The sequence below is a fragment of the Rhipicephalus microplus genome, chromosome X (genome assembly GCF_043290135.1).
Source record: "Rhipicephalus microplus isolate Deutch F79 chromosome X, USDA_Rmic, whole genome shotgun sequence".
NCBI lineage: Eukaryota > Metazoa > Arthropoda > Arachnida > Ixodida > Ixodidae > Rhipicephalus > Rhipicephalus microplus.
The window spans coordinates 23,118,257-23,131,620 of record NC_134710.1 but is presented as its reverse complement, the minus strand read 5'-3'; the positions used below and the strand labels follow the sequence as shown (position 1 = coordinate 23,131,620).

At 40.5% G+C, this 13,364-nt stretch overlaps 1 pseudogene; it reads right to left on the bottom strand.

The window, feature by feature from the left end:
* The window catches only part of LOC142775018 (protein hobbit-like), a 38,458-nt pseudogene that overhangs the window by 14,827 nt on the left and 10,267 nt on the right, over nt 1-13,364 (bottom strand).

The window sequence follows — 13,364 nt, the reverse complement described above, 5'->3', positions numbered from 1 at the left end:
TATTACGCTTATTAAAGAGACTCCTCACACTAAATCACATTCGTATACTATAGGTTTTTTACGAAACAGTTCTGAGCGATTGCGTGGCCATATGGTAGAACACATTCGTGTCACACAGAACGTCTGGGTTTGATCTCCACTTGCACTGCTGATTTTTATAATTTATTTTCTATTCATCTATCTTGATTTCATAATCACACAGATTTTTTTACCAGAACCAAAGACATCCATGCCTATGTGAGAATTTTGACGAAACGAGCTCTTTAACACTGTTGTGTTGAAATCTGAGGGAGCATGCCTGCCATGGTGGAGGCACATTGTATGTAAGCCAATTGGCTTATAGGATTCCGTGCAAGTATTTCAGACGCTGTACATGCTCAGAGGTTACTCATCAGTTATCTGAACTTTTGCTCATGGCCTCATTAATTGAGCTATGCATAATGCTCAATAACGAAGGCTTCGATTTTAATGTCCCAATTTTACCGCAAAAGTTGTTATGAGATCACTTTTTGGGTCACGCACAGTTGTTGTTCACCGCCGCTGCCGTCCGTAACCACACCGTGCGAAATTAGAAAAAGGAACTTGCACCAATGACACAGTGGGGCTTGAACTTGGGTCCGCCACGTGCCAGCCCAATATTCTACCACTGAGTTCCGCCGCTGCTCATAACTTGTTGTCAAACTTGCCTTAGGCAGGCATGACCTAGCACCAATAGCACAGTGGGGCTCGAACCAGGGTCTGCTGGGTGCCAGCCCAGCATTCTACCACTTATCTACACCAGTGCTTGTGACTTGTTGTCAAATTTGCCTTAGGCAGGCTTGATGTCGGGAAAGCAGTTGCAAAAATAGGATTTATAAAGCGCTTTACAAGAGTGAAAGAACAAGTAGTCGTCGCACAATGCGAATAGTTTAATGATTGGGCATTCTGATGCTCCTAATCATCACAAAAGCTTGTTCTTGTTCCCCTATTAACTGTGGCGCATACCCACTTCAGCCATAATTCCTCATCATCATCAGCCACTGCATGGATAATTGGCACAAAGTTTTTTGCAAGTGTTCAGCGGATACCACACTTCTCAGAAGAATGACGAAAAATAGCATAGCAAATGCCAGCCTACTACCCAAAATTTATTATTAATGCCCTAGTGGGTACCAAGCAAGTGTGCTTGCTGTAGTTACCAAATGAGTGTTTTGAAAAGGCTCTGAAAGGCCGCTCTTTTAGCTTTCGCTGTGACTGTGCTGCACCTACCGCGCAGGCCTGGCATTTTTTAACATTGGTTATTCTACATCAAATGCATACATGTTGTCATCGTTCAGCTTTTCACTTTGTATAAAAAAAGTATGTTCTTCTTTTGTATTCCTTTTGATAATAGTTAAAGCTGTGCAAATAGCAAAATTTTGGGTGTAATGCAAGTTCGAATATTAAAATTTGATAGCAAATCAAATAGAATATTTTGCGAATTGTTAAATATTTGTTTAGTATTTTTCGAATAATACAAAGTGAAGTTGTGAAGTTACAAAAGAAAGGTTGCAGAAGATCCCTGAGCAAATTTTTATGAGATAGGAACATTAAGAGCTTCTTTTGGCTAGGTTGATGAAGTGCTGGAAGGAAGGTGTTCTCTAGGTGTTTTGTGAAGGATGAGGCAATGCAGAGACCGGATTGTATTTATATACATGATTTGGTGCAACTAATGTGCCATAAACAGCACTACGCACGTGAAAGGGAAAGAATTTTCCTCCACCTCTCTGCTCTTCAACTTCTCTGGAGACCCAACTGATTTGGTGGACAAGGGTGTGCTCTCTCCGAATTCGGAGTAATAATCTGCCCTGTAGACATCAATGTGTAAAAACATCTGAAATTTCAAATGCTCAAAATTTTTGTCTGATTTTTTAAAAATCTTTTTGGTCTGAAATTACATTAATTCTGCCATGTAGATTAAAACCAGCGCTTCTGTTAAGTCGATCCATTTCAGTCGTAGTGTAGCCCTGAACACAGCTTTGCTGCAATACTATAATGTAATGCGGTGAAGCATATTAAAAAAATGAAGAGGTTATTGTAATGGCACAGTGAATATCTATGTTAGAACCAGCATGTTCACGAGTCAATAATTTGCTACCACAGCAGTTTGAAAGGTAGCTTTGCTGCAGTGCCATAATGTAATAGGCTGAAGCATATAAAAACAATTCTGAAGGGGTGATTGCCAATTGGATGTTGAGTGTGTTTGTTTTTGGTAAGTTAATAGTCAAAATTCCAGTGCAAATTGAATAGCAAACACTATCTGAAAAATATTCGAAAGTTCAAATAATTGCACACCCCTAGTAATAAGTAGTACACTTCACGAGAAAACTTGGTGTAGAAACCAGTCTTCAGGTTTGAAACATTCAATCTCATCGATCTTAAACGGCTGCAAACATCATAATTGGAAGATTTGATTTTCAAAAATATGCAACTTCTGCTTGGTCTACATGCACTATTTATACGGTGGAGTATGGTTATGGTGCAGTATGGCTTATTTCGATACTTGCAACTGTGGCAACTGAACAACAAACCGTCTATACATTGTAGACAGCTCACTATATGCACTTTTAGCTGAAAAAGTGGACGCATACTCACAGAAAGTTTGAAAGCACCAGATCAGCAATTCCTAGTTGCCCATCAACATCAGTGAGGCGCCAACGTGCATGCTTGCAACAGACCTCGGCACGCCGCACCACCGTGACTTCCTGTCCTGGAGTGGCTGCCCGCTGCCGGCTTTTTAGTGCTGCCACCTGTGTCTCCCGGTAACAGCTCAGCATGAGTGCCAACTCCTCACTCGACAAGCTCAGCTGCTCTTTGCACTGTCTGATCTGTGACATGAAGAAAGCAGTCCATCACACTTTATTGTGCAATGTACCTTGCGAAGCCTAAAAAGAGCTCCACCAACAGAATACATAGACACAGTACACATTATAGGGTCGCAGATACATTAACAACTTTTGCATAATAGCAAGCCCATTACGGAGGCCAATGTCACAGAGACCGATGTCCCGACAAGAGAACTTGTCTACATCAAGGCAGAACTTCTCCTGGCTCATTATTACTATCTTTTTTTCTAATATTGACATTGTGGTATGCTGAATTTCACCATTGGTTAGCAATGCTTCCTACTATTCTCATCCCATTACACCGCTGTTCAACACTCTGACTAGTACCCTCATGTGTAACATTCTCGTCAAACGGGCCAACGCACCACGAGGTTGTGCACTTTGCTGCTTGTGTCATTAACCCACTGTTACACGGGAACGCTTAGCGACACTCAGTGCAAGGTGCACTTATTGGTGAGTGCGTCCGACTAACTCGGTTTGCTGCGACCGATTGTTTAGCCTTGGCAGCGGTGACTTCCGAATAAATGTCATCATTTATTTATTTATTTATTTTTATTTACAGGTACTGCTAATCCCATTTGGAATTTTAGCAGGAAGGGCATTTCATAGACTGTGAACAATAAAAAAAAAGAAAAAAACAAATCATTTGGGCTTTCAAGTTATAACACATACATACACGAGGGGAATACATGTTGAGGGCTAGGCACTTTTTAGCTCAGGGTAATTGTTTGGAAAAGGAATGAACAGTAAAGGCGTAACATAATTTGCATCGTACCTAGTGTGACGAGCATGACAAACAAGTCCCGCAGTATATAGAATAAAACAACAATCAATGTTCATACTCGTACCTATGACAACCTGACAACAACTACCTTCTTTTATTGATTTAACAAAAACACAAAATTCGTACAGAACACGAGTAATTCAGAGAGTCTGCAATGTAGATGGGTTATTCGTTGTCGCCTTGTAAATGCTCTTTTACTGCGGCGGTAAAATTATCCAGTGAAGTACAGTGAAGTATAGAAGGTCTCAGCCGGTTCCATTCCCTTATTGCCAATCGGAAGAATGAATATTTAAATAAATCTGTGTGAAATGAGCACTCGTCAAGCATTTCAGAATGTGTGTGACGTGTCAGTCTTGTTTGTGCAATAGAAATGTATTTGGATGTATTAATCTTTATCTCTCCATGTATCAGTTGGTACATGAACCGTAGTCGTGCTAATTTGGCTCGGTTTTGAAGAGTTAGGATTCCAGCTTTTTTAATAAGTTCAGTGGGTGAGTCAGAAAATCGATACTTATTGTATATAAACCTAATTGCTTTCCTCTGAATTCCTTCTAACTTGTTAATTTTGGTGACAGAAATTGAGAACCAAACAATATTGGCGTATTCTAACACAGGTCTGACGAACGTTTTGTACGCAATTAGTTTTGTTTCTGCAGGAGCTAATCGAAGGCGTCGTCTAAGGAACATCAAGCGCCGTAACGCAGCTGAGGTTACTATGGATATGTGGGAGTCCCACCTGAGATCCTGGGTTATTGTTGGGCCGAGGTATTTATGTTCGTAAACTCGTAGCAGGGGAATGTTATTAATGATGTAGGGGAAAGTAGACCTGTTTTTTTTTTCTAGTTATTGTCAGAAGAGCGGATTTTTTGGCGTTAATTGTCATTTGCCAATCATTGCACCATTTTGACACGGTTTCTAGGGCATTGTTTAGCGCTATATGATCTTCGTGGGAGTTAATTTCATTGTACAGTATGCAATCGTCGACAAAAAGCTTCACGGTAACAGGAATATTCAGTGGTAAGTCATTAATAAATATAAGAAACAGCAAAGGTGCTAGGACCCTGCCTTGAGGTACTCCGGAAGTTACTGCTGCTATAGAGGAAGTTTCATTATTTATCTCGACGTACTGTGTCCTATCAGATAGGTAATTTTTAATCCAGCGAACAACCGAGCAATTTTCTATAGCTGACTGAAGTTTCTTAATTAATTTTTTGTGTGAGACACGATCGAAAGCTTTTGAAAAGTCTAGTAGGATGAGGTCTACTTGTTTTTGGTTATCAATGCTCGAAGACAAGTCGTGTATCAGTTCAGCTAGCTGAGTTACTGTCGATAGCCCTCCACGAAACCCATGTTGGGAAGGTGAGAAAAAGCGTTTTTGCTCGAGGTAAGTGGTCAAATATTTAAGAATTATGTGTTCCAAAATTTTGCATACTGTGCATGTTAAAGATATTGGTCTGTAGTTTGATTCATCATTTGTGTTATCGCATTTAGGTATCGGGATTATTTTTGCCTTCTTCCATTCTTTTGGGACAGTACCTGTCAGGAGGGATTTGTTAAAGATGACATATAAATACTTTGCTATCCATTCGGCATACCTTCTTAGGAATTGGTTTGGAATCTTGTCAGGGCCAGGGCTTTTTTTATGTCAAGACTTAGCAAGAGGTTGAGTACGCCTGCTTCAGTTACAGAGACTGGTTCGAGGTGATTTTCGTCACATGAGTCAATATGGGGTAGTTTACCATCATCGATAGTGAAAACAGATGTAAAGTACGTGTTTAAGGACTCTGCTGTTGTGCGGTTTGTTCCCGTGATCGGTTTGTCAGTACGTTTTTTAGGGTTAGGATAATCCCAGAATTTTTTTGGCGCGTTTTGAATAAAGCTCGATAGAACGTTTTTAAAATAGTGACATTTTGCCATCTTAATTTTAGATTTCATTTCAACTATGGCAGTGCAAAGTGAATTCCTAGAAGGATTAGGTTTATGCTTTAGCGATTTCCTAAGTCTTTTAACCCTGCATTTGGCATCAATAACGTCTCGCATTATCCATGGGTTATGCTTATTAGTTCTTTTTGTTTTTACTGGTACGTAATTGTGAAGGCAGTGTAGTAGAATGTCTTTAAATAATTGCCACACTGTATCTATATCGGCGGAGGGATGACCCGAATCATTTACGAATGACGTACTCTAATTGAAAGGAAAGATAATCAATTATAGTTGTATCGTCAGCGTTTGCGAAGTCCACTAATGTGGTTCGTGATACTGAATCAGTTTTACTTCTTTGAATGTGGGAGGTACATAGACTGAGATCGTAGCATTCTTTAAACTATCCTTCTCTTTATTAGGAATATTCTTATGCATTGAAATGTACCACACCACACAGGTCTACTTTGATATTTTTTGCTCCCAGGCAATTTATAGTCGTGTCTACTAGGGGCATGCCTAGCACATGCCCTGCAGTGACCGCAGTCACCGTGTATGTACATAAAGTTTATTGTAAGAGCTGCTTATAACTATAATGCATTATCACTTACGAAACACTGCCTGGAATAACCAATATCTGGTGTGCTACTTACACAGCCATTGCCATCACTTCCAATGTACACTTTGTATCTTGTAGCAGCGTACCGCTTAAGTGACACTCGGGAAGCTTAAGTGCGCTCGCTCAAAATTACACTAAATTTTTGCTCGAGTGGTACCAGAGTACCCAAAGTATTACAACAATAGTTAGTGCTACTAATTCCTCTCAGAGGCTCAACGCAAATGTCAAATTTCTTTCAGCCCATACCTCATCCTCTAATTGAGCCAGTTCAGTTTCTAGGGCAGTGCTTCCTGGGTCCTCGTTCAGGCTCCTTTGTACTTGATAGGCTTTCCTCTGATATCAGAGATCTAAAATAATTAAACAAAGTTTCTCGTGAGAAAGTTCTAACAGCAGCATCAAAAGTTCCTATAGGAAGCTTTAGATGAATATCAAAAAGCAGTGTCCACGTAGTGCTCAGCATGGGTATATAGTATACTACATAAAAGCAAATGAAGTGCTGCAAGGCACTGACCTAAGAAGGACACCTGCACACTTTGTGGCAAAGGCTCTCTCACGCTGCTTCGAAATGGCATGCACAAATGACTTTTTTTTCTACTCCCCCTCTTCCACGTTACAGGCAGGAACACATGTGACACGTATGTTGTGAAGAGAGAAAGTGCAAATTCAAGGGCTCGTTTCTTTTGTTGGACATATAATAAGAACTAACAAACAGTGATGCCAAGAGAGGTGCAGGGGATATTATTAGAAGTAAGGCAAATATGAAGAACTGTCTGTTCTTGTGTATGCTGTAAGTTATTCTCACTACCTTCTCTTTTTTTTCTCTTTCTTGGCCACACCAGACATTTATTGGCAGCTCTGTGTATTCTGCACTACACAAGACTCTCAAATTTGTTTGCTGTGCTTCTGGCGTGCTACATATGGGTGATAAAAGCAGTGTCAAAAGCTGTGACATTACCCTCTGTGGTTGTATGAGACTGGCTGCTGTGAAAATTAGGGAGTGGTATCTCTTTTTTTTGAATATTCAGCTGTTTTTGAGCATCATGTAGCCAGTTCTTTTGCAAACACAACCAGCCCCTCACAACCTTCACATGAGGCTGGGTTAAAGGTCAAAGCAGTGCCCTTAAGCTGGAAATGTGTAGGCCCTTCTACTGTACCCCGAGTGCTTAATTCCTGCATTGTGTTTATTGTTCCCCAGACGCTCTTCAACAAAAACAATGTAGCTAGCTTTTTATAATCAGAGGCCTACCGAACTTGGTCCAGCAGTTGCAAGATTGGTGTCCGGTGGTCTTCACTCGCGGAGAGCTGCAGGCGGAAGCGCATATGCTGCAGCCTCTTATTGGCCTCCCTTCTTTGTGGTTCCACATAGAGAAGCAGGTTGTTCACAAAGTCCAATACCATGGCGTACTGCAGTGGATTACTGCACACTTCTAGGTCATGGTGAGTAAATGTGAATGCATCGACTGCCTGCTCCCGACCCCATGGTCGGGAGCAGGCATGGCTCCTCGTCCTCTTCCCCCATGGCTCCTCGACCCCATGGCTCCTCGTCCTCTTCATCTGGCTGTGTAGAAAATGTGAAGATGAGCTCTGATTCGAGCAATCACTCAATGAATACAACCGCATCATAAGCTAGATTGGAGACACCAAATATGGGCAAGAAAACAGAGAGATGAGAAAAGTGATGTTTTCCATCTGCAAGGATTCAGTACTGCAAAACAAGGGTGCTTAGCTAAGGTTTCACCCTGTCCATAAAAGAAGAATAACAGTGTATTGCCAGCCACGTCCTGCAGACCAAGGTCCACAACTGTACTTTGTTGGATGCAAACTTGGGGAATTTGGGGCCCTGAGGTCTTTCCCACGAATTCAATAAGCCACACAAGCTTTCAGACACTGTATATGATGTCAGTTAAAAGGCCCAAGAAGCACTTTTTCAAGAAATAATCAAATGCCTTTATTAAAGGTATTTATTGCCTCACGAATCGACAGCCACAAAAATGTTAAAAATTTGTGAAGCATGTGCAGAGTTACAGGAATTTGCGGTTTGATTTTAATGCTTTCTTTCATATTTTGTGCTATCGAGTCAGAGGCGTCATCAGAATTTTTTCTAGGGAGGGTGTACTATTTCCTGGCTGCGCCACTGCATCGAGTACATTGAAAGCTATGCGCAGGGAAGATGAAAAGAGGACCAAAAGTCTATGTCCTTTCGACAGCATGCACCATGAGGTTGAGCACATTTTTTGTCAAATGTGTGGCGTGCATTTAGTGTGATTGCGCATTCCCAGGCACGTGGCGACATCTTGCAGCGGTCACCGTAAGTGTGAGCTCACGATGTTCAAATCAGTATGAGCTTACGATGTTCAAATCGGCCAATGGTAGTCTATTTTGGGTTTATGATGGCGTCATTTTGGTTAATGCTAGCATTTGTCGAGAAATAAGGGAGAAATTTCAGGCAGCATGCTGTTGAGTTCAAGTGTTGTCAGGAACCTTGACTACTGATGAACAGCGTTTTCCGACCATGCTTAAAAAGAGTTACAGTGTCCTTTTAAAAGGAATTAATGACTCAGAAGCCAACGACAGACGACTTACCAGGGGTGGAACCTCTTCCAGTGCTTCGGGGTCACTGTTCTTTCCATAACTGGCATAAAAAAAACTGGCAACCACAGCGTGAGATGATTCGCTGCAGTTGAAGTGGTGCCGCGTTTGGATCTGAGGCACTACCTACTGTGCTACTGACCACCCCTCCAACACCCTGGCCACTGCCCACCAAATCGGCAGGGGCCTCAATCACTGTCCACGAGCGTTCCTCTATGTTGTCGACTGTCAGCCAGACTACACCATCATCAAAGTCACCGTGCTCCCCGGCATCAACCGTGTCATATTACTGAAGGGGAATATCGTACATAATAGGGCGGATAGGTTGTACAGTTGCAAATGCACTTTTTGTAATACAGGAAATGCAACAGAATAAGGGAGTACATATCGTAGGGAAACAGCGCGAAAGACTGGAACAGTAAAGGCACACAAACAATCTCATGTAGAGCTGTAGTACATATGCTGTCCTGGTCTTTTGCACTGTTTCCCTACGATATGTTAAACCTACTAGCTATAAAATTAGCCCTTCAAGGTTCATATGAAACAATACCAGCACCCCTGTTGTGTGATCAACTCCCTTTGTTGATGCTCTTCTCTAAGCTCTAAAGACATATCAGTATGTAACAGTGCAACTTGCAAATACAGCAAGCCCAACCAAGCTTCTGTGACCATCTTTCAACCCAAAACAAACGAAGAGCAAGCACTGTTCGTTGCCATATTAGTAATTGCCTATATTATTTATTTATTTGAATTAACATGTAGTTTGATTAAAGTAAGTGCACGAAAAACAATATTTCAGCATGCAGACACTAGCAGACAGTGACACTGCATTTACTATAGCAATGATTCCTTCCCTATGTGATGTTCATTGCAGATCATTCAACACTGATCATCCAAGCAGCTGGCTAATTAGGCAAGTAAAATATGTAGAGTGCCACTCAAACTGCTGAAAAATCACGAAAAAGAATAGAACTGGAATATAAGTGTGACATGATTGTGGCCCTAAAGTATGTTCTTTGGAGAGTTTAGAGCATATTCTCTTTGCTAGGGAACATACAATGTTCTCAGTAAGAAATGTTGCTAGAGCGGTTTAAAAACTTGCAACATCTCCTGGCATTCAGCAAAGCCCAATAGCAGAAGCTATGTGATCAGAAACTATGAATCCTTTATGCTTCTAGACAAGCTATGAAACTGGTATTTCATACCACTTTCTGTAGAAATTTACAAATGCTATATTTAAATGTTTGCATATTTCTAGATATATTGGAGATTACATATAACTTTAAAGTGCTACACAAGTATTCAGTTTTAGTACAACAAATAAGTTTGATCCAGCAAAACTGACCAGTTGAGTTGGTATACTAGCACTGCCATATTTTGCTAAGTCATGCCTCTACTATGCTACCAAACGCTAAATTACCTTTGACCACAATGCGTCTGCCTCCTATGTGCTTCACTATGCAAAGCTGCATGCTACGAATTCTGAACAAATTTTACCCTTTGTAGCTCATTTCATTTCCTGATCCCAGATTCCCAGAGTGGCTTCACGATGAGCAGCTGAGCACCCACCTGCATGCACTCTAGAGATCCCATCCAGGTGGTCTTAGACGAGTGTGTTCTCTTTCCACAAAGGCGTGTGCACTTGCTGCAGGATCTCCGCCTTTGGAGCACTGACTATCACATAGCCAGATGTCTCACACCCACGCAGCATTACCTGGAAGTGCAAGACAGTTGCAAGCCTCAAAGATGACCTTTTAGGCTTCATTCTCTTCTGGTGGCTCGACATTATAAAAAATAGGGCTAACTAGCATGTATACAGGATAGTCACACAGTCTTGATAGCACACGGAAAGGGCAATTAAACAAAGAAATTTGCAGACAGTTCCAGGCCATGAAAGCCTTCAGACAATGAAGCTGCTGCCTTTTTTGCCAGGCATTATATTTCGCTTCTAAGTTTCAGCAAAGTCTTTACAAAGATTTTCTTTGTTGTATCTTGGTTAATCAGGTTCAGCCAAGTGGATGCGAAATGACAATATACTCATTCACAGCCACGCTGGAATACTACAGTAGTGTTCCAGTACAGTCATAGTGTATTCCACTTGCCTGCTCGGTCAAAAACGTGCATTATAATTACGGTTGTGCATGAACCCAAGTATCATCATCATATAGCAATAGTAGCAGCAGCACCATTTCGAACATCATACTAGTAGTAGTAGTAGTAGTGGTAGTAGTAGTAGTAGTAGTAGTAGCAGTAGTACAACTAGCAGCTACTACTATAAATGAAATGACCACGACACAGGGCCGACTAACAGAGCTTCCCTGTAAAACATCAACTGTCGTTCGCTGTTACACCAGACTATTGTTGTCCACTCTCACCTGGCTGTTGACCAGTTCGACAGACCAATTTTTATGAAGAACATCATCGGCCTGGCAGGCAGCAACACCATGAAGCTGTTTTTCCTCGGCGACCCTCTTAACGTCTTCTGTGTACACTGTTTTAGGCCCAGATGATTCCAGCTGGCCGGGGACTGCAGCACCCATAAACAAACTGACTTGGCTGAGACAGAAGACCTTTGCATTATTTCAGCTGTACAATGAATGATGTCCTCTTGTTTTTAGATGAAGGCTAAAAAAAGTACATTAACTGATAGTTCCACAATGACCCTTTTGTTTTCTGCAACCTGACCGGTAATGTTTTAAATAGCCCGGTGAGGGGTCAAAATTAGGAGTGTACAAATATTCAAAATTTTAAATATTTTTTGCATAGTGTTTGCTATTCAATTCGCTTTGCACTGAATTTCTACTATCCGAACTTCGATAAAATAAATACAGGCAACATCAGATTGATGGTGGCCGCTTCCAAATTTCAATATGCTTTATCCCAACACATTCTCGTATTGCGGCAAAGCTGTCTTTTAGGCTCTGCCAAGACTGCAAATGTATACACTCGAGAAAACGCTGATTTCAACATGGTGATGATAGGTGTGGAAAAGGTGGGGGCTTAAGGGAAGATGTGAGTAAAAAAAACAGAACTTTTTTCAAATTTCATATTTTTGTTTTTATTTACTTTCACAAGTTTAGCTTCTCCACATTCTGTACAAAAAAAAAAAAACTGAAATCGTAATTAAACTCAAAGTAGGTTGAAATTGCTTTTAAAGAACACAAGACGGCTACAAAAAACTAAGAAGAGCTCACTGTCTAGAGTCTCCTGGAAGTTGTCATCTGGCTGCTTGTCATTGCATTTTGCATGTCGAGTTAACTAAAGCGACATCATGTTTAAAATAACAATGATTTCTAAGCTCTCACGATGGAATTAATCATTTAAAAAAACACATATTTTCCGCAAAAATGGCCTTTTACTTACACATTTAAAATGTGTTTCTCTCAAGATTCATTTTTGGGCAACTTCCTGAGTTTGGAAATCATGTCTTTGGTACTTCCCATAGCCCGATCAGGATAAAACTTTGCCCACATATTCTTTAACATGTTAAAAGTGCAGTATCTCCTTTAAAACTTGGTTCCGCCTGTATAATTATTATAAACCTAAAGTAAGCGATTAGTATTGGCTGAGAATTCTAAGAATTCCTTACACTACAATTTTTTCGTCCATTGTAAGTTTTTTTTTTACGCTCTTTCCTCACAGTTATTAGCATTCTATAGTTGAGTAAAAGCAACATGAGTCATTAATGGCTCGGATCGATAAAAATTTAGTGACCGCAAACGTTCCTCCAAAAAGAGCTATACCCTACACAATGTAAAGGCACAAAACAAAAACTGTGCAACTTACTATAAAATAATTACATATTTGAAATTAGCATAAAAGCCTATATATACAGCAAAAATGTCATTTTCCTAGGCTACAGATTACCAGAACTTTTGTTTAATCACATCTCCCCTTAATCAATGCTGTTTTGGACTTGAAATATGGGCAGGAAGTTCGAAAAATTGGATGCTGAATATTCTTAGCTTCCAAAATTTCAATTTTTATACACTGAGGTCAACGATGAAGATTCCGAACTCCATACTCGAAGAAGGCACACCCTTGTCTGCCATATCCGTTGGGCGTTCACAGATATTTAAAGAGGGGGAGAGGCTGAGGAAATATTATCTGTGCCTTTCACATGTTAAGTGTAGTCAGCAACACTTTGGCTGCACCAAATCATGTACACAAATACAATTCAGCCTCTGCACCGCCTCATTTTTGATAAGACAACTATGAAGCGCGGGGAAATGATAAAACACCCTATGAGCACTTTATCAACCTAGCCAAAATAAACTTTTTCCTGTTGCTATCTTATAAGAATATGCATAGAAATCCTCTGTTATTTTTATGCAATTCCATTTTGAAGTATTCGAAAAATATTTGAGAAATAGGGTTTGTAAATATTCTATTTGATTTGCACACACGCTTATTAAAATACATCTTTGAATTCACTTTGCACCCAGATATTGCTAATTGCACAGCTCTAGTTGAATTGCTTTGCTTTGCTTGCCAAAAAAGAAATTCAGGTATGCAAAGCCCCAGATGAAGTGTCTTCTGGAGCCAAGTGCCATGTACGAGGTCAGAAAAAGGCATGCAATATCAAAAA